Below are 21651 nucleotides of genomic sequence, written 5' to 3'. Positions count from 1 at the left end.
GCCACATATCACTTTGTTATGCTAACAAAAGCATCTGTTATGCCTCATGTGGGCAATATAACACAACACATGCTTTTAAACCAGTGATGATGGTGTTGCAAAAATCCATTCCAGGCTAGAATTTTACACGTGACAGTACTGATACAGGTTTACCATCCACTACTACTTTTAGTGTATGCAATGCTGCCGTATGCAGAATTTAAGATGCTCCACACAGGTCCCATCTTGTTAGACAGTTAAAGTGCTCGGGCGGAACGATTTGGGAAAATAATCTTATTGCGATTTTTTATTTTTTTTTTACCCAATATTGTGATTGGGATTTAATATGAGATAATTTCTTAAGTTCCTCATCTCATGTATTTTCCAACAAAAATAAGCAATAATTCATTCTACACTATAGCCAACACAATATTAGGGCTGAACAATTTTGAAAAAATATGTAATTGTGATGATTTTGACTGATTTTGCAAATTCGATATGAACTCCTGTATTGATGATAGAAATGCACTGAAGGGCTGCCTTGTCAAATTGAACATCTGCCTTGTACATCCACATTAGCTGTGATAGCAGCAGTGCCCTGAGCTCATTTACAGTCATGACATGCAGAATGTGCATGCACAGCGGTCAGTTCTCTCAGTGATCTGGTGAAGGCCCGCTGTAATGTGATGAGATATATGACAATAAATTGATTTTCACTCTGCATTAAGCATCAGAAAATTGGTCGCCCCTGCTAAAATTCTTAATATCACACATCAGGACACATAGTAATGTGTACTATGTTCAAACGTTCTCCTATTATGATCACAGCATGAGACATTTGCTGAGTCTGATAGGATCTCAACCACTGACCAATAAAAGAAATACTTTGTCACCACTCTTTTGCAGTGCTCCATTTTGTGGGAGACTGAAAAAGAAACCTCCGTTCTATTTTTGACACCAGCCAAAATTTTGAAAAACCACTGGGTTGGTTTGATATCACAGTCAGATCACTCAGGATTATCACAATCCTCTGAACTGTCACATAGCTGTGGTTAACCCACAGTGGTTCTTCCTCACTTGTGCTGTCAGCGAGAACAGCAGTAGGCAATGAAGAAGAGGGCCTCAGCATTAGTGTATGTTTAAGCTCTGTGTGAGGTTTTCTGAGATTCAGTCATTAAGCTCACATGGAAGAGACTCATCATGTCTGTGCAGACTATGTACTGGGCTGATAAGCTCTGATCTTGGTATACCACTGTAAGCATAGATTAAGTCCACAACAGTGGAGGGGAGATGACTGTGAGCCACGTGGGAAGAGCTGGACTTCTGAAACACTTTCAGGCTGGGTGGCAGAGAAAGATAGAGGAACAGATTAGGGATGTTCTTTGATTGGTTCTTAATATGGTAAACAGAAAGACTTAGCAACTGAACACTCTGAAACCAATCAAAATTGAGTGCACTGTATTTTAATAGTAAGTGGTTAAACAATGTCTAATTAGTTTGCCAAGGGATAACATTAACCTCACGTGAACGTCCGCATTCCTGGCTGTAGTTACACAGTTCTCGGGGTCAATATGCCAGTTTATCTTGACACAGCCTACTTACATTTTTATCTCCATCTCCAGCAGATCAAAATGCAGTCAAAATGCTCCACTCGTGTGGGATGCTAGGCTCCGTTAACTATCTTTGTTTATATCCAGGCCAAGTTTGGATTCTTAGACATTGTGCTTTCCCTTTTGCAGTATTTAAACTAGAGATGCACAGACGCTGAAACCAGTATTGGATATCAATGCTGATACCAAACTAAGTACTCATACCTGTTCTCCTAAAACACTGCAGATACTGTACTCATTATCATTTTAATGCATGATATGCAATGCACTGATAAATAAGGAAGAAGAACATCTGATAAAGATAAAATGAACTTTCCAATGTATTTAAGTAGAATTGTTCTGATTCCAATACCAGTATCAGAAATACCTCTGATAGGCTACCGCTTAAAACTCAGGTATTAGTATCAGCAAGTACACAAGTGAATGCACCAATCTGATACAGTTTGGTTTAGCTTTATATTTTGCTTTGTTTAGCCATGCTAAATGTTAGCGCTATAAACCAGAAACCAATTCTTCTTCACTGCCAAAAAATACCTGCATGCACTTTTTAGAGCAGCAAAGAAGAACCAAATGACCCACTACAGCAGCAAAAAATGGTATCAGTGAGTACCCCAATATAAGTTCTTGTACTCGTATTTGGTCTGGACAGTGTGGTACCAGTGCATCCCTACAATAACACAGCTGGATCTATACCATTTCATAAGTCCCTAACATCCACTTTCATGGCAGAGGTGTTTTCTTAAAAACAGTCATCTATGTAGTTATAGCAGACTGGTACTGAGTGTAACTGGCCAACAAGAATAAAGTTATCCCTGAACAAAAAGTTAATGAACCTTATGGAAAACATTTCATCAGACGTTGCAAGTGGTCACTGAGGTCAACGTGAACTTACAAAAATGTGTAAAACTTATCGGTAGATGAAGATATCACAGCAGATATCTTTGTTGCATAATATTAGGTGCAATAAAAGTGCATTTGATGAACATTACATAAGGACCAAACCACTGAAAGTAGATTATACAAAAATCAGTTGAAAGGGCCTAGAGATCACTTATACAGTGTCTGTTGACTCTTAGAACTTTTGTTCCACTGCTGCAAGCAGAACTATGCAAGAGCAGTTGGGAGGATACAAACCTCTCGCCCACTGAGGTCGCCAAATAAAGTTCATGCAGTTAAGACTGGGAGAGAATAATCAGCAGAAGTCTCTTCTCTAAAAAAAGTTGGCAAGCTGTTTAAAACACAAAGTAAAGCAAATTCATTTATGGTTGAAAGTGGTTTTTAAATCTTTTTTCAAACAGATACCAGATATGAAGTTGCAGGTTAAATGTTTATTGGCATTCAGCCTCCTTTTCGTTAAGATTTACTGTACTTTACTTTACTGTTTGGTCTTGGGTGTTTGTAGGAAATTAACTTAATTGTTTCAGATATTGATACTGGTAGAGAAAATAAGTAGTTTCAAAATTTAAGGAAAAAAGAAGTGTTTATTTGAAGTTGGTTGGGCTATAGGAGCCGGGAGCTGAGCTGTATCTCAGTAAGTTAGTCTGGTTTTCAGATTTAACTGGTTAAATGGGTTGGATATCGTTTGTGTTTTTTCCTATACCGGCACTAAATCACTACTTTTCAAATGGTGCTATGTGTTGGTGGTACTGGATTTCGATACTCAACCTTAGAAATAGCTAAAGTCAGACAGATAATAATTAAAAACTACAGGGAAGTTGAAAAATGTGAGCCTCAAAGCTAAAACCGGAGACAGAAGTAGGCTGATGTTGAAAGAAAGTGGATAAGAAGAAGTAGAAGAAAATAATGCACACTCCTGAGACCTTCAGAACAACAGCATCCCACTGTATCCACATTTAATATATTTATACACACAGGAGCATCTTAAATATTCAAATATTCACTCAGAAAGCCTGAGGCTATCTCCAGTAGTCTCCCACACACACAAACTCTCACACACATTAAATAAGTCCTGACTTTTCTTAGGGAGTGGTCACTTCCAACAACACTAAGACAGGAAGTTCCTGCCTCCTGTGGCCAGCCAATCCTAACACAGCATTTGACCATGCAGGTTTCATTTAGGAAGTCACATGTTCCCCTCTCGCTCTGCACTCTGGGCTCCTCTCACGACAGGCTCTGTTTTTTCCTGCCTGTCAATGCCAGGAACAAATTAAGGAGCAGTGGTGAGGATACAATTCAGAGGAACAATGTAAGGATGGACCGGGCTATTGTTCCTCAGCGCTGCTCCTTGAGAAATGACCGCTTTTTATTTCTGGCTCAGCTGCAGTGTGGGAGCTTGTTTTAGATTCTACCTGAAGACCTGTCGGTATAAATCATATCTCTGTTCTTCACTCAGGAGGAACTGCATATATAACTGAATCCTTTAGGGTTTATCGGGGATCAGCGGGTTCAAGCTTAACTAATACTTATTGAATATATCGTGTCAGGGGGGCTGGTGGACTAATGGTTATGTCTTTGGGACTCATGTGCAGAGGCTGCTGTCCTCTAAGCAGGTGTGGCACAGAATCAAATCTGTCCTGTGGCTTCATGACCCCGTGTCATTCCCCTCTCCTTCTCTCCTGTATATGACTCTAACCACTGTCCAATCTACAGCAAAGGCACAAGGATTATATATTAAATGCAACAATACTGATAGTCAGGGATGTAGGAATACATTGAAATACTTTTAAAAATCAGAACAAATAAAGGACAGCACACTGCAATATTCTTTTTTTCTAAAAAGGAATATATAGGCTCTGTTTAAAGATCATTTTGGTCTTGTTGCATAGAAGGAATTTGTAATATTTTATTACTATCTATAGATGATTAAAATTAATATGCATTATTTACATTTATAAAGAAAAATCATAAAGTATTCTGTAATTTTCTTGTCATAAAACTTAAATGAAGGAAATTTTTTTCTTTCTTTTTTCCTTTGGATACTGTAACCATGGAGCTTTTCGGGTTCATAACAAATTTCAAGGCCTTACCTCATCATTGAACACTATGCTTGAGATGGTTGGCCTCCACTGACCACCCGTAGACTAAATCATTAGCACATCCGTATTCATAAGGCAATACTTGACCTGATTCCTTCATATTTGTGTAATTTTATTCATATAAAGGCTGCTGAAGGCTACAGTCTTTGGTCTGTGACCCATTCATGAGACTTTCTTATGCTATCTGTTCCAAAAGTGTGTCTAGAAATGACAAAAAGGAAAGTTTGTTTCTTATACCTATTTCTGACTAGGTGTAACAGCAGAAGCACGTATCAGCTCCAGTGGCAATGATAACGAAGGCTTAGGCTTTCAGGCAGCTGCTCTAGGACTGAGAGTAACACTGTTTAATCCTCACTTGCCAGTTTATTAAAGAACCAGCGGTGCCGTTTTATGCAGAAGTAAAGCAAAAAGTCATCCTTACAACTAATAGTCAGCTTATAGTAAAGTGAAACCAGAATATTATATAAAAAGTATGAAAAACAAAAGCAACAGAGAGGGCCATTTTCAGTTTAAAAGGTTAAATATTACTATATTTCAATTTATAAATAGCTAAGTGATTATAGTTAGACTACTTTAATATACTTGGATTTCGGAAGATCTGAATTTCACATGCTTTAAAGTGTAAACATCTTTAAACCACACCTCCTCTGTTATCCTCTACAATAAAGACAGGCTGTTGTAGTGAATTCAGTGTAGGGAATGTTTATTACTCATGTTTATAATCCAAAATCAGTGAGTATCCCAATACGTATCAGAGGCTGGGGGAAAAACCCAGCCCTACATGAGATGCATGCATCAGCTGTGTAAACTACAGTGCAAACACAGTCAATCTAAAAGCCCTGACTTATCAGCATGCATGCCAAATCAAAACTCAAATCCTGCTGCAGCTGTTACACAGCCAGCACGCACCCAGTCTGAAACAGCCAGCTATAAAGACTAACCGCATTGACGGCTCTATGACCCAGGACTAGCTGATCTGATTTTGTATCTGTTTCATGTTTTACAACTGTAACCTCTATAAAGTGTGCTGCTGGACACTTGTGAATAAGATTCTTAATCTCAAAGGCTTTCTTGTTAAATAAATTATAAATGATGTATATAAGGGGCCAACCAATTATCACATAATTTCCCTCCCACACTGTCTGATTGGCTAGACGCCACATGTGTCTTAGCCAATCAACACTGAACCTTGACTACAACTGATGTGTATCCGTTTCAAATATTGGTTATGAATCTTGTGAACTGCTAAACACTGGTATCAGTATTGGGACTGAAAAATCAGTACCTGCAGATATCGGTTCCCTAGCAGAAGTTTCTTTCAGTTTGTCTCAGGGATGTAGGTTTTAAGATATTTTGTTTAATTTAAGAAAGGTCTAACATCTTGGCAGAGATTTCCTTTCCAGTAGTTATTTTAATGATTTAAATCCTTCTATAACCTGTGACACAGGAATCTTCAACAATGCCTGCTGATAACAATGAAACCACAATGAAATAGTTCAAAAGACTACTATCCTGCTATTTTACAAACTAGTGGTTTCTCAGAATACTAAATAGCTCAGTGAAAAGTTAAACATCCAAAATCATCAGTAAAATCTTAATAAAGTAGTTTCAAAAGTCTCTGAAAGTGAAACCCATGCTGGTTTCCTCTGCCCATTCTTAGACCAAAGGACAAGAGAACAGACCGTATTGTTCCTTTGATGACAACAGTTCCTCTCAGTGATGAACTCCAGCCCACCTCAGTGACCCCTGTCTGGCTAAACTCACCCACTCACTCATACATCATGGAAACTCCTTAAAAACAAACATGCTATTCTTCAGCTCAATAACAATGCAAAACTATTCACAGCGTAGCCCACCATGGTTCAAAGACTGCACTGATTTTCAGAGGGTTTGTTGCACGATTGTTTATCTCTGAGGTGATTGATGGTTGTCTAGAGGCCCCTTTTTAAAAGTCAGAACAGTAGGAAAACTCCAGTGGCATTGGAATGCTCAAGGTGTAAAACTGCTGAGAAAGACTGCAACCAGGATGACGCAAATGCAATCCTAAGAAGTACTGCAGCTATGTTTGCAATAAAGCGGCAACCTCTGTGGCTCAGGATTAAAGTTTGTAGGTCCTAAAATGAGCACATAAGGCTCTAGAGGCAAATCAATGCCCCACCCCCCACCCCATTTCCATGCCAACTTTACACATCAGATACAGATATATTTAAGTCTCTTAAACGCTCATTTCCCCAACAGTACCAAGTTTTAATTTTCCATGACTCACTCATCTAAGTTATATTAAAACTTCCACATATGCATAATTAAGAAGCATGGCTGTTTTGAGTGACAGGTGGGTGCCATCAGCTGTCTGCAAGGTGTCACCTCCGCTAATTGGAGTCACTGAACGTGACCCTTTGGCTGTGTTTGACATGCTGATGCCTTTGAGAGAATTTTTGGACCAATAATAAGGCTCAGCTCATTAACTTGCTGATTAGCCTGCTAAAAAATTAGCCTTGGGCAGAGACCAAAATAATGCTCCTGCAAATACTGTAACTTTTGGCCTCCAAAAAAAGGAACAAAAAGCAGCATAGTGAAGGCTGAAATGCAAAATTTACAGCTTCAAAAAGGCAGTCAACGAATATAGATGGCATTACATTTGGGGCTACATCCTCCTTTTTAAGCTGCCTGATTTTAAGTGCAGAAAATACTCTGGTTGGTTGCATGGTCTGCTTAAAAGCTGCATCCAGAACCTGACAAGGTGAGGGTGACTAAACAGCTAAATCAGTCTGATGAAAGACATCATAGGGTATCAAGACTACTATGTTGACACTTTAAAGACAGTGTAGATTAAAACAGGAAAATCCCATCGGCAGGAGTCAGCTACTTTTGCTCTGCACAAACACAAGAAACGTGCAGTAAAAGACAACACAAAGAAGGCATTGACTAGAATAACGACAGATCTTAACCTACACATTAGATGTGTTAAGAGAAGGTAAACTGTGATCCGTCAGTAAGTTTCTCATTTAAAAAGCAACCGCTAAAATGGTCCGCCATCAAACTGATAGTTGAGATATGGTATGGAGTCAGTAGAGTCTGTGCTTTGTTCAAATCTAAAGCAGCTGAAATTCCTTCAAAAACAAAAAGTGCTTTCTGGGCAGAGGAAGAAATCTGCCTACTTTGGCAATGACTTCAGTTTCTGCTGGCCTATTTCCAACACTGGGCTGGATCGACATCAGCCACAACAAACTCATGAATTGTCAGCAAATAAAGTGCTGATGTCTACAAAGTCTTCATTTTGTCAGAGGTAAATTAAGTCTGCCTTTTTCATCACAGAAAGCCATGATACCAGAATGTCAAACCTCAGTCCAGTACCAATAAAACATCAAACAATACACATGCTTGTTTTAACACTACATGAATGAAAATATAAGACCTGATGGCACCAAATATTAGGAAATTACATAGTTCTAGCTCTTTCTAAACACTAAGCATTCTGTCTTTGGCTAAGGTACTGACATTTTCTAGGTGTATTTGTGCAAACTCAACAGTCTGCATGAGTTTGCTTGCGATATTTTGATGAATTCACTTCTCTTCTGGTGCCTGCTTTAGGTGATAGATATATGTTACATACATTTTTAGGATTGGTTGATCTTGGTTTAATACCAGCCAACCATCCATTTCCTGTTTGGAGGGAAGGGCTGATAATAAACAGATTATTTTGTAGTTCATATGATTGACAACTGATATTTGGAACCAATAAAAAACTTAACCTGACATGCCAGATAGGCAGTTTCATTTAACCACTGCATGAATGTATTTCACATTCATCTGGGAAACCTCCCATACAAAGCGTTTAGGAAGGGCAGGACTTTTCAAAAAAATCCCTGGAAGGTGATTGGAGAAGTTTCATTTCTCATCCTGTATTAAACTCTTCAGGTATTCCTTATATCTCATTTTATGCGAAGTTATGTTACTCTCATTTATGAGACGTCCTTGTTATTAAGTTGCAACTGAAAACCCCCCAATTTCCTGATGTTGCTCTTCAAAATAAAAGTCTTCAATGAGGAGGCTTTTATAATGTCAGATTTGGCAGGAATAGACCGTGACTATTGAGGGATACTTCACTAAACTTTAGCATTGTGATGCAAACAGACAGAGGGGATTGAACTGTGGCTGCTTTGAGAGAGACAAAGCCACGGTCTGCTTCTTCTCATCATCCATGACTAAAGACGAGTGAAGTATGGATTAAAACACACCTTCAGCAGGTCAGATATTTGATCCTGGTTCAAGTGAAAAATGGACAAGCACTCCAGTAATTAGCCTCCCCCCTGATCTTAGTGTTCATTGGCTAGTGCTTGTGTGATACATAGCCAATCATCTCCTTGAGGTTTTTTTAGTGTGAACACTTGGACGTTTACCCCTAAAATTGTAACACAATTGTTGTTACTATAATTGCTCACATTTCTAGAAACATTTGATGACAATGTTTGATTATTTTACCTGGCATCATTGCACTTAGGTTGCCAACATCAAACTGACTACATAAGCCAAAAAAACAGTAATAATATTCAAAAATCTATGTTAATTTGTTCCATCAATCCCAAGCACAACGACGTCATACAACTATGCTGACTGATAAGACAGAGAGAGAACGTGTAATGGCACGGATGAAGGTGAACCAGCCAAAATAGCAGATTAGAGATTTGCCGTCTAACTGGTTGGCAGAGTAGGGCTGCGTTCATGCTCTTTTTATTTCACTTTAATAGTTTCCTCATTACGGCACAAGGTTAAATTAGCTCTGCACGGAAATAGCTGTTAAAAATGTCCTTCACAGGGCTATCTTTTGCTTTTTTGCTCTTAACACTTTAATGACTGCATTTTTTCATGCCTGCTTCAGTAAATAAGTTGAATCAGTACTTCTAAGACTCATACACAAGAATCCTTAGCTCTACTTTCTTTCCAACGATGAGAAAACTTCTTTGCCCTGCTACCCAAACAGCTCAGAAATCCATTGCCACTTGATGTGAACTTCTGCAAACCCACACATATTTTTTCAAAGTGTGTCATCTGTGGGAAGCTGCGGTAAGCAGGACAGATGTGCTGCGGGCACATACTGTACACACACAAACCTCGGGCTCGGTGTGAACTCACCCTTCTGCTGACACTGATAGGAGAAACACACCTCCAGCTTCAGGATGGCAACGTGATGAGAGGGAGAGAGCTGCGAACGCATGGCACAGCTGAGGAATAGTGTGTCAACAGAGAATGAGATTAGTAGTGCTATCCCTGGGCGTTCGCTCAGCTGGTGAGTGAGAACGATGGCTCCCGGCTCTCGTGTGTGCGTTCGCAGTGAGGGGTTTTTGGCTTCTTTGACTGACACAGACGGCGAGTTTAGGGAGTCCCCCTCCCGCCTACAGAACAGCTAAGTAGCCCTAAAGCTCCTTAACCCGGGCTCTGCCACTTGTACGATAAAAGAACATCTTTTTTATGGTAACTAAAAAATACCATGGAGATAAACAATAAAAAAACAACATGTTGTTGCTCTGCATGGCCCCATCTCATGCACACATGCAAGGCAGTGCTTTCCAAAGCCCCCACATCACAGGCTCTTTCTCTTTCCAGCTTTATTTTGACTTTGTAGTGGATTATTTTCCCGTGAAAGAAACTGAACACCTTTATCCCTTTAAGCAATCAACTAAGCACACACATTGTGCGCAAACATACTCCGGCTGTGAGGGTCGACAAAGGCTTTACAGGTTCAGAGGCCCAAGGAGGAGTCAGTGGATGTGAAAAGCCTGGAGAATTCGAACCACATGGGAACACTGGGCGCTTGGCCAGTGGAGATAGAGCACAGACTGGCAATGAGTGGCACAGGCCAACCTCACACACACACGTCATGCACAGAACTGTCCGTCTCAGCGAACACTCACAGTGAGAAAACAACCTGCAGCAAGCTGCTCCAGACATGCCAGACAAACACTCATCACAAGGGATCGTGTCGTGTGCCATGTGGTTTGGGCTGCGTTGTGCCTCACTTCACAGCTATCTTTAGAAAAGCAAAAGAGAAAATATTAACATCGTGACCATCACTCATGAGCACAGCCTGAGCATGCTGAGAGAAAAAGGATAATTTGTTTGATGTTTAGAGTGAAGTGAGAGTTCTGCATGAGAGCAGCCATCCACAGATGCTCAGTGGAGTGGCTGCAGATTCTGGGTGGGCCCACTGTGTCTGTGCCTCTGTGCTTCAATACACTTTCCATCAGATTAAGCTGCTAAGCCTTTCCTATACACTTCTACCTAAGGCTTGGTCCCTAATGGGCTGGTTTCTACTGCAGCACCAAACTGAGCCACTTTACTATTCATGACTTTAGAGCCTCTTTTATAAGGCCTGTACAAGACAGGACAGTTATGATGTTATCCCCTTACAATTCTGTATAAAAGAAAAGAAGATAAAATAGACATAGAAACAGAGGGGAAATGATGTCTATGACAACGTGGGAGCAGACAAGACTGTGGGAACAAGGTTTTATGTGATGTTTTTGAAGTTTTTCTTTCATGCAACGCCTCTTTTCTTCCCACAAAGGGCATTCTGGGTAAAATAAAGCCAAAACCTGTGTTGTCAAAAATGAAGCTGATGTGGAAGTGCAAAAACTGCAGATTTTTGACTTTCCAGGGATGTTTGTGATAAGCTGATTAGACAATTCAAGTTGACCCCAGAATTACAATTCAGTTAAACTAAATGTTTTTCATTACTGCAGGCTGCATTTCCAGCAACATTCCATATCTTAACTGTAACACAGCCATCCACCACTAGTAACCACTGTAGATCTGGTTACTGCATAATGATACTACTTAGAAGTAAACAGGCACAAAGCCTGTATCAGCCTGAGCCGACAGCACCCATAGCATCTTGTAAGATGAGTGTGTCTGGTGCTAGTCTTTCATGCTTTTACCAAAGACTTTAGGAAATGGTTGGTCAAGCCTAAACTGTGTCAGCTGCAGTATTAGATTCTTAGTTTTAGCCACTTTATTAGGTATACCTGTACAATTGCTTGTTAACACAAATAGCTAATCAGTAAATCCCATGGCAGCACCTTAAGGCATTGAGGCATGTAGACATGGTCAAGACCATTTGCCGAAGTTCAAACCGAGCAGCAGAATGGGACAGAAAGAGGATTTAAGTGACTTTGAACGTGGCATGGTTGGTGCCAGATGGGCTGGTCTGAGTATTTCAGAAACTGCTGTTCTACTGGGATTTTCACGCACAACCAGCTCTAGGGTTTACCGAGAATGGTCCGAAAAAGGGTAAATATCCAGTGAGCGGCACTTGTGTGGATGAAAATGCCTTGTTGATGTCAGAGGTCAGAGGAGAATGGGCAGACTGGTTTAAGATGATAGAAAGGCAACAGTAGCTCATATGCAGAATACTCTCTCTGAATGCACAGCATGTCAAACCTTGAAGCAAATGGGCTACAGCAGCAGAAGACCACATTGAGTGGCAGTCCTGTCAGCTAAGAACAGGACATTGAGGCTACAATTTGCATGGGCTCACCAAAATTAGACAACAGAAGATTGATAAAACCTTGCCTGGTTTGATGAATCTTGACTGCATTTTCGACATTCAGATGGTAGGGTCAGAATTTGACATAAACAACATGACGGCATCGATCCATCCTGCCTTGTATCAACCATTCAGGCTGGTGCTGGTGGTGTAATGGTGTAGAGGATATTTTCTTGACACACTTTGGGCACCTTGAGCACCGTTTAAAATCCACAGCCTACTTCAGTATTGTTGCTGACCATGTCCATCCCTTTACGACCACAGTGTCCCCATCTTCTGATGGCTACTTCCAGCAGGATAATGCACCATGTCACAAACCTCAAATCATCTCAAACTGGTTTCTTGAACATGAAAACAAGTTTACTGTACTCTAATGGCCTCCACAGTTACCAGATCTCAACCCAGGAGAGCACCTTTGGGATGTGGTGGAACTGGAGATTCATCATGGATGTGCAGCCGATAAATCTGCAGCAACTGATTGACGCTATCATATTAACATGGACCAAAATCTCTGAGGAATGTTTCCAACATCTTGTTGAAACTATGCCCTGATAAATTAAGGTAGTTCTGAAGGCAAAAGGGGGTTCAATCCAGTACTAGCAAGGTGTGTCTATACCTAATAAAGTGGCCGGTGAGTGTATACTGAAAGAAACATTGCCTTAAACTAACTTTAGATCAGCCTAGGAACAGACAAAGAGATGAAGCAAAGACTGAGCGAACAGCTACAACATGCTAACCTGCTAGATAGACTGTTTCACATACCATTGCAACTGATATGCAGAAAAACCACATCATTCTGGTCAACCACCCATTGAAAGTGTTTGGGAAGGGAAGAACTTTTGGAAAAAGTTTCAGAGGGTATTTGGGCAAACATTCTGTAAAGCAAAGCACACTTAGTGGGCATGTGCAGCTTTGAAGTGTTCCACAGTAGCCATTACAGTCGCCAATTCATGAAACAAACTCATGCCAAAGACAGTGAAATAACTAAAACATCTCTTCTGCCAATAAAACTTTGAATGTTCTTTGCCTGTCTTTTAATAAAGAAATATCATCTAGCGCTGTTAAAAACTGCTGCTGTAGCTACATCCAAGCTAATCGGCCCACAGGCAGCCAACTTATCCCAACTATTGCAAACTCATGATGAAGCTGGTTGGGAGAAGAGCAAAAACATCGTTCTGCCAATAAAAAGCTTCCAGTGTGGTCCTTCTTGTAATTTAGACATGTGGTTCAGTTCTGATAAAAACAGTTGCTCTACTACAGCTACATCCGAACTAACTGCTACACTGGCAGCCATTGTTTACAGGCTTGCAGTGCAACTAAATCCCACCTAGCTACTGAGTCAAATTATGCTAAATGGTCAGGGCCATTCTCAGACCAGGCATTATTGTTTCAGATTAAAGCTGTGAGAGATTGATCTGCCTGATGACAGATGTGGAAATCCAGCCAATCCACTGGCTTTGCAATGGATAGGAAGGGCAAAACTTAAAAACAATTCTGGGAGGCTGATTGGACCAACGATCTGTCACTTTTTATTGCAGGCAACCAGAGTTGTAAAACATATAACGTAGTAGGCGTATGCTGCCCCAGGGTAAGAGTTAGGGGAGTACACTACATCACATGATCTTAACAGGCAGCTGTTATCATTGTTCACTATCAGTGGAGCCAGTTGGGAGAAAACCAAAACCATCTTTTCCACCAGGAAAAGCTCAGTGCAGTTCTTTACTCTTCTTTTAATAAAGAAATGTTGCCAACCTGGACTAAAGGTCAGTATTTGACACCCAGAGGCTAAATAAAGGTCTGAGTCATCAAACATGGGTTTGATGGTAATAAAAGAATAAATAGGATTACCAAAATTATTATAAATCCTCCTGAGACAAACAGGAATGGTTGCACAAAATTTTGGGAACTGTGCATCCAGTGTTCTCATAGGCATGTAAACTTTGCTACTTCTAGTTTATCCTTAGACCTGACCATTAACTAAATGACTAAAGGACTGTGATAAGTTAAGATAACTCTATGAGACAATGAGGGTTACATAACTGGTGCAGGTCAGACTTGATGGCCTTTTACATTCATGCATCAAGCTGAGAGGATTTCCTGAAAAGCTGACATTTCACAAACTGTCTAATCAGACCAAGTATTTTTTGCAAATCACCCATGATGGCACCGTTACAGTGAAAGCCACCAGCGTGAGAGCTGGTGTGACTTACCTTTCAGCACCTCTGAGGAAATTACGCTGACACACGCACACATAAACACGTAAACACAGCAGGAGACTGAACTAATGTGGGTCAGCTTTATCTCTGAGGACAGACGAGCATGTGTGAATAACAGAGTGCCCTTTAACCTGGGCATGGATGGTGAGTTTTAATGTGAATGCTGAATAAATAAACACAAATACACAAACACTCAATGTGACACGGTGTAAACATGCCGCCCGTAACAAGAACGCTTTGCCTTTTAATGTTGTGTAGCTGCGGTTAGCCAACCAACCATGGCCAATGCTCTGTGGCAGGCAAGCAGAGCGGTGACCAAGACTTAACTGAGAATACATGCAGAGCACATGAAAGCAGAGATAGGGAGAGACAAGAAGGGTTTGCATTAAAGAGAGAGAGCGGGAGGAAAAAACAGGGAAAGCAAGAGGAGTAAACATGCAGCAGAGGGAGTGCATGCAGATCGCTCTAAAGCAACCATGCAAAAGTCGCATATGACCACTGGAACAACATCACATGCTTTTTCTTCTTTGGTCCAGTCACAATCCATCACTTACAGCATGTTTTCATTGTAGCAGTATGCACGAAATAACATCATCAGATGAATTTTACTGAAACCTGACACAGATTTTAAAAAGCTCAAGAGAAGGCATCAACAGTAAAGAGACTCAGCAACAAAGCAGCGGGGGCAATGATGATTAAGAGAGAGATTCCCTCTGTCAGGAAGTTTGCACATGTGTGCACAAATATGAAAGTGCAAGCCTCGCTTGCAGCATCTGATTACAAAACAGATGCAGGAAAACTCAAAGCTCAGGGCAAAGCATAACAACAGCATACAAAGAGAGAGAGATGATAAAAGCTGGAGTCATAACTACAGCTTGGTAGGACTGTAGTATAGGCCTGCAACTAATGTTTATTTACATTATGGATTAATGTGCAGACTAGGGATGCACCAAGACTACTTTTATTCAGATCAAGTACTTACATTTGGCTTGTATTTTGCCGATCTGCTCAAATAATGAGAGGCTAATGTGATGTTGTAAAATAATATTGAGCTCAGTATCTGTTGGGCTGACTGATATACCATTTTACAACTGCGACGGCAATGTCTGCATGTGCAATAGCAGGGCATGCGATTTTATTCACTTGACCTGAAGCACATTAAGCTGCCACTTCTGTGTTGTTACATGAAAACCAAAATTTGAGCATTAGTTCAGGCAGGCCACGGAGTCAAGCATTGAGATCAGCTGATCTCACACAAGCCCTCATCAGCTGACGGACAGCTGCTTTTGCTCTAAGCATGCTATTGGCTAATCACTCTCATGCTGCCTTGTTTAAACTGCTTTTGCTTGGCTATGCTCTGCCTCTCTTTGCAAGGTGTTCTTGCAACCCTCCTCCACCCCAGCTCCTCCTTCATTCTGCTTCTGACTTAATGTCATTCTGCTGTCATTGATGCCTGCTCTGGGTTTTTTTTTTGCTGCATCTCTCCTTGTCTTAGGTTTCCTTACTGCAAAGAACATGTGCTGTTTCTGCTTGATGCTTTCCACATAGGCTCGTAGAATGGCAGGTGGATCCCAGAACAGCTAAACCGCCACACATAAATAACAGTATACATGCTAATTAACAACTACTTATAAAGAAAATTTTCTAGCTGCAAATCATGTGTGTTTCTTGACATCCTGACTGAACCAGGACACTTTCTTATTTCTGTGACTAATCTACATTACAGCTTGCCTTAAATCACCATCAGCAGTCAGAGAACTAAGCACTGTGCAGGCAAAGCTTGTGTCTCCTGCATGTACATGACGATGCTGCAATCACAGATACATTAGCATGATGCTCCATGCAGATGCTCAAATATGAAAGGCTTATAAGTGAGTGTATTCCCACTACATTATAAGAACCTTTGTTCCAGTAGTCATAATACGTAATCAAGCAACAGCACAGACATGCAAATTGTTTATTCTACAGCTGTGGTGTGCACTGCAGTCTTGAGTCTTATATGCTCATCATAATCTCCTGGACATCTTCAAATTGCTTTATTCCCCAACCAGAGATTTAGAAATGCTTACAAATGGCAGCAGTTGTTACTTTTAGGAAGCTGCAGCTTGCAAACAAATGAAAATTCTGCTTGAAAAAAAAAAAAAGCAATCAAACCAATCCAGTAAGAATTCATCAAAGCAGTTGGTAACAAATTTATTTTTGGATCGATCCCAAGCACAGCTGTTATATTAAAGTTTGCTGGTTTGAAAACTTCAGTTCAATTTGAAAAAAAAACAATGATAAAACTGCACCAAAAAAGAAAAGCAGCCAACCCCAGCTTTAATAGACATCTAATAATAATAGACATCTCTGCTTGAAAAATCAGTCTGACAGATACTTCATTTCCAAAAGACTGTGATTGCGGCTCTATTAAAAGCTCTGCTGGTTTGAAAATGCAATTTCAAGGGTGCAGATGTAGTTGTAGTTAGGTCATGCTCTATGTATGCAGGTATCTGAGGTTCATGTCTGGCCTGTGGCTCCCTTCCCACATGTTATTCCCCACTTTCTAAAATGTCTATCCACTGTCCTCCTCTATAAATACAGGCATAAAAGCCTTGTAATAATTCCAAATGGAGACACAAAAACTGCACTTTTACACAGAAAAAACAGGAAGACAGCCCCAGATAAAAGTAGATAGATAGTAACAGAAGACATTTTAAGAGCAAAAAGGAGCAGCTGAACAGAATAAACAGCTGAGAAAGGGAGAATGAGCTTAGAAAATGTGCAGAGCACATCTATCCTTGCCTTACCTCTGCAGCTGTGTGTGATATCCTTTGGAAAAAAAACACGTAGTGGGAAGAGGAAACTTCAGCAGCACTGCTACAGATCCACACTTCTAGCTTTTTACAAACTAATGTACATAAATCTGTACCTATGAGCCAAACTCTTCAGTCCAGTATCTGTCTACCTGCGTGGGTACGTGTAAAAGTATCCTAGATGGTGATGAATAGCGGCGAGTGAAAGGAGAGTACTACGCTAGAGGGCAGACAGGCTGGCTGAAACAGGAGAGCAGGAGAGGAGAGAGCAGACTGAGTAGGATGGAGGAGCGGCTGCTTCCTAACATCAGAGCGGCTGGGCTGGAAACACCCACCTCCTCCTCCTCAACATGCACCGCCACCGAGAAACACCGCTCAGATGCTCTAGAAAGAGAGGGAGATAGAGAGAGAGGGAGAGAGAGAGAGAGTGGGGGAGAGAGAGAGAGAGGAATCCTTCGTGCAACCTGCGATCTGATCTCATCTGATGTATGCACATATGCATGGGAGGTTATGCACACATGCACACACTCATGAAGGATCTAATTAACCTGCTTCTACAGGGACACACTCATGAAACACAGACACGCACTCATGAAACACATGCACATCAGTCAGGACTGAGCAGAGCCTGTATGAGTCGTCTGCTGGGGCTTTGAGTGAAAATAAACTAGCTCACAAGAGAGGGAAGCAAAAACAACTCCTAATGAGCTGAATTTAATGCTCAGGAAATCATATTAAAGTTGAGGTACAGAACTATTAAAAAAGGTTACAAAATGAGTGTTTTCAAACCTTTGGGTCCACCCTGATAAACATGTGAGAGGTCCCATGTTGATCGAAAGTAATGAAAAGAGAAAATTAAATATGTTTTTTTTAAACTGTAGCATCTCAGGTCTCTGAAAATCCTTGAATGGTACAATTTTAAGCAGAAAAAAAAACATCCAAACTCAGGCCATGACCTTGGATGAGGAATCATAATAAGACAATGGCTTATTTGAAAAAGGTTAACTAAAGTTGGTTATTTAGTTTTTGTCTTTTCATTTATACTTCATGCATATTTGAAGTGTTAAGTCTCTGTCTGCAATCTAGCCATTAAACATTAGTTTGTTATCCAAAGTTGTCTTGACCTGTCAGGTTAAAGGTATACTTCAACATTTTGGCAAATTTGCTCATTGCTATAATCCCTGTATAGTCTTACTAATAGGCTGGTTACCTTTAGTTGTCAGTGCAAGCTTTTTTTTAGATCGGCGGTGGCGAGTTAGGAGCTGATCTGCCAACGCAATGGATTCTTATGGTATTACAGCTTTCCCTCATCAAACTCATCAAATACACAATCCAACAACTCCAAAATGCTCTCGTGGACAAGTTGTGACCTGCACATTCACCACGCTATGAAATAATAATGTATAATTATGTAACATTACGACACATGAAGCAAATATTTGGAACTATTTCTTGAGTAAACCACTGGGCGGAGGGACACAGTGCAGCAGACATGTCTGGAGTGTAGTTACGGCTTTGCGTTTAACTTTAAAACATCTCTGTCTTGTAATGTTCCATGATTATTTCATTTGCCAGAATGTTGAATTATCCCTTTAAAATATAGCTTTTTACATCAGGCCACTTAACAGAAAGGGCTCTATTTTCAGTTGTGTCAGTGAAATTATATAACCAAAGAATACATCTAACATGTTGTGAAAGTGCCTTCTTGTCTGTAGAGAAGATTGGTAACACTAATACAAAACCTGTGTATAAAAACACAACAGTGTCAGCCAGCAGCTTAACACTAGCTAATTAAGACTAGCCTATAGGGCAGAATGATATTGGAAAAAGCAAATGCTGCCATATGAGTATTGTGTATGCACACATAGCCACTGCGACAGAAATACGATATATCGTTCAGCCCTACTAGCCTACTTCTTGGCCATAGGCAGTTGCTAAGAAACACAACAGAGAACATGCAGCTAAGAGCTGCACCATCTAAGTTCAAATATAGGCTAGTTTGAGCATAAGTTCTTACACATAACAGAGTTTATGCTCAACTAACATCGAAGGTGTCACATCAATCTTCATACTTTTAATTTTGGCTTAGGTTATAACTTAAATTTTACCCCTAGCTCCTTGTAGTAAAGTCCACAGTATGGTTGCCTTGAGGACAGTTTTGAAAGGTGTGATAACTTGGAGTACATCGAGGAATTGAGAGTTTTCTACCGGCTGGTTGCTGTCAGGAGTGTTCTATGTGATCAGGTACATATTAGTTTTCTATGAGCAGAGATCGTTTCGACTGTTAAATTATCCTGTTATTGACAATGTCACCGCTCACTCTTGTTATTTTATACTCATTCTGTGTTTAGTGTGCAGGCTTTAGTTGCCACCTTATCACAATGCTCTGTCACATTTGCAGATACTTTTGGGGCAGTTTTTAGGTTTAACTGCAGTTGGCACAAGTTATTTTCAGCCATAAGCCAGTTTAGAGACAATCAGACATGATAGGCAGCGCTGTCAAACACTGCACTGAAAGTGCCTTACACTGATTGGAGAAATGAAGTGAAAGCTTTATATCTGCTGCAATATTTTGGCTACTTTGGATTTTATGCTCCTCTACTTTAGATGAACCTTATGTCTCTGCAGTGCAGCCAAACAATGACACAAGTTAAGTTACAACAACACAGGCTTTAGTGTGGGAGACTAAGTCATAACCCATGCATGCTGGTGCAACAGGCTGCTGATCCTTACCAGGAAAAAAATCCAGCTCTGTAACCTTTGAGAGTCTTTGCAATAGGGTAAATTTTCAATGTAACATTTTAACACTGTTAGTAGTACAGAAAAAATAAAGCAAGATATAGCATTGTAGGGGCGACTGTGGCTCGGTAGGTAGAGTCAGTCGTCGCACAATTGGAAGGTTGTGGGGTCGATCTCCAGCTCTTGCAGTCAAATGTCGATGTGACCTTGGGCAAGACACTTAACCCCAATTTGATCCCACCGCTTTATTGGTGGCATGCAATGTGTATGAATGCGTTTGATAGGGATTTTCTAATACCGATGGTAGATTCTCCATAAACACTGACATCAGTGTGTGAATATGGAGTGAAAGGGTGGGAATGGGTAGGCGTGACCTGCAGGGTAAAAGCCCTTTGAGTAGTCAGACTAAAAAAGCACTATATAACAAGCTCAGGTCCAATCCTATTTACAAAGCAAGATTTAAATTTACTTGCAGTTTCCTTCTGTCACTCGTGGTACTTTCTACAGCTGCCTTTGAATTTTACTTTAAAATAACTTCCAGTGACAAGACGGGTAGTTTCTACAGACATCCATACATTTTATTTTCCCATTGTAACATGTACTATCTTTTCAAGGCTTTGTTTGTTATATCTTGTTTGATCATAATACACTGGTTTCTGATTAAAAAAAAAATCTTGAGAAAACAGAAAAAAGTAAAATGAGCCAAAACCTGATGAAGATGATGCCAGTGTCTGCAATGTTTCCTCAGAAAGTTTTAATTAAGTTCTGCCATTTGTCACATTATATTTTTTACAGTTTCTGGCTTGCTGGCTACATTGCTCAGGTTTTGCAAGTTTTTGTCTGTATCTGTACGCTTCAAGAGAACATGCAGAACACCAGGTAAAATGATGCAGAAAATCTTTAAGTTGCAAACCCAATATTTCGTAAATCGGCTGTATAGTAAACGAGCATGTGCAGGCTTTATCATTTACCAGCTTTATTGAATATCCAGGGAAACCAACACCTACCCACATGTACAGAGGGGTTTGTTGTTAAAAGGTAAACTGAAGTCACCTCCAGGACATGCCTCTCATTTTTGGAGTGCACTACTGCCTGTCGCTCAACATGCTCTCATTTTCCCTCCAGTGCCCCCCTCTGCAGTGAGGAGGTGGGGGAGGAATGGATGGGGGTTATTTCACGTCATGGGCCAAGGCTCTGAGCTGCCACACAGACAACCTTTGCTGCTCCGACCCTCCTGGGACAATGCCGGCCTTGATGAAGACCAATTCCACTGCCTAGAGCAATGTGAATGGCCCTCATTACTACTACAGGTTAGGGGTTAAATTCTTGTGATATCAGCCAGTAGGTGGCATTATCTCTGAAATGTTTGCATCCATACAGAGAGGATGCAAATAATTCAACAAGGTGGGTGTGTTTCTTCTAAAAAGCTAGCTGCTCAGCCCTTCTTCAGTGACTTAATATCTTTCATTTCATTCTGGTTTCATGCAGAATCCAGTCAAAAACCAAGCCTTGTGCAGATTTAAGTGTGTAATATATAGACCAGGATGTGGATGAAAGGATCAGTCATGCTCAAAGTTAGAGAAAAAAATAACCTCCCTTGAGAAAATGATGCTATCAAAAGGTGATGATGGAGGTGAAACACAGTAATCCTCCTCTACAGTAGCCTATGTCTCCTGGCTATGATTTGGATTGGGATGTGAGAGAATAGAGCACTCCCCACCAGTCCCCCTTGTCAAATCTGGATACATCAACTGCTGGTTATTACATCTGTAA

General features: G+C 40.5%; 1 protein-coding gene across 3 annotated transcripts in view; it reads right to left on the bottom strand.

Moving 5' to 3' along the window:
• The window catches only part of kank4 (KN motif and ankyrin repeat domains 4), a 170576-nt gene extending 153169 nt beyond the window's left edge, over positions 1–17407 (bottom strand). For all 3 annotated transcript variants that reach the window (XM_041790798.1, XM_041790797.1, XM_041790800.1), the window contains exon 1: positions 17134–17407. The gene's annotated coding sequence lies outside the window, so the exon portion shown is untranslated. The remainder of the gene's footprint in view (positions 1–17133) is intronic.
• Positions 17408–21651: the final 4244 nt, after the last annotated feature.

The sequence above is a fragment of the Cheilinus undulatus genome, linkage group 7, assembly GCF_018320785.1.
Source record: "Cheilinus undulatus linkage group 7, ASM1832078v1, whole genome shotgun sequence".
Classification (NCBI taxonomy): domain Eukaryota; kingdom Metazoa; phylum Chordata; class Actinopteri; order Labriformes; family Labridae; genus Cheilinus; species Cheilinus undulatus.
This window is presented reverse-complemented; position numbering and strand designations above follow the sequence as displayed.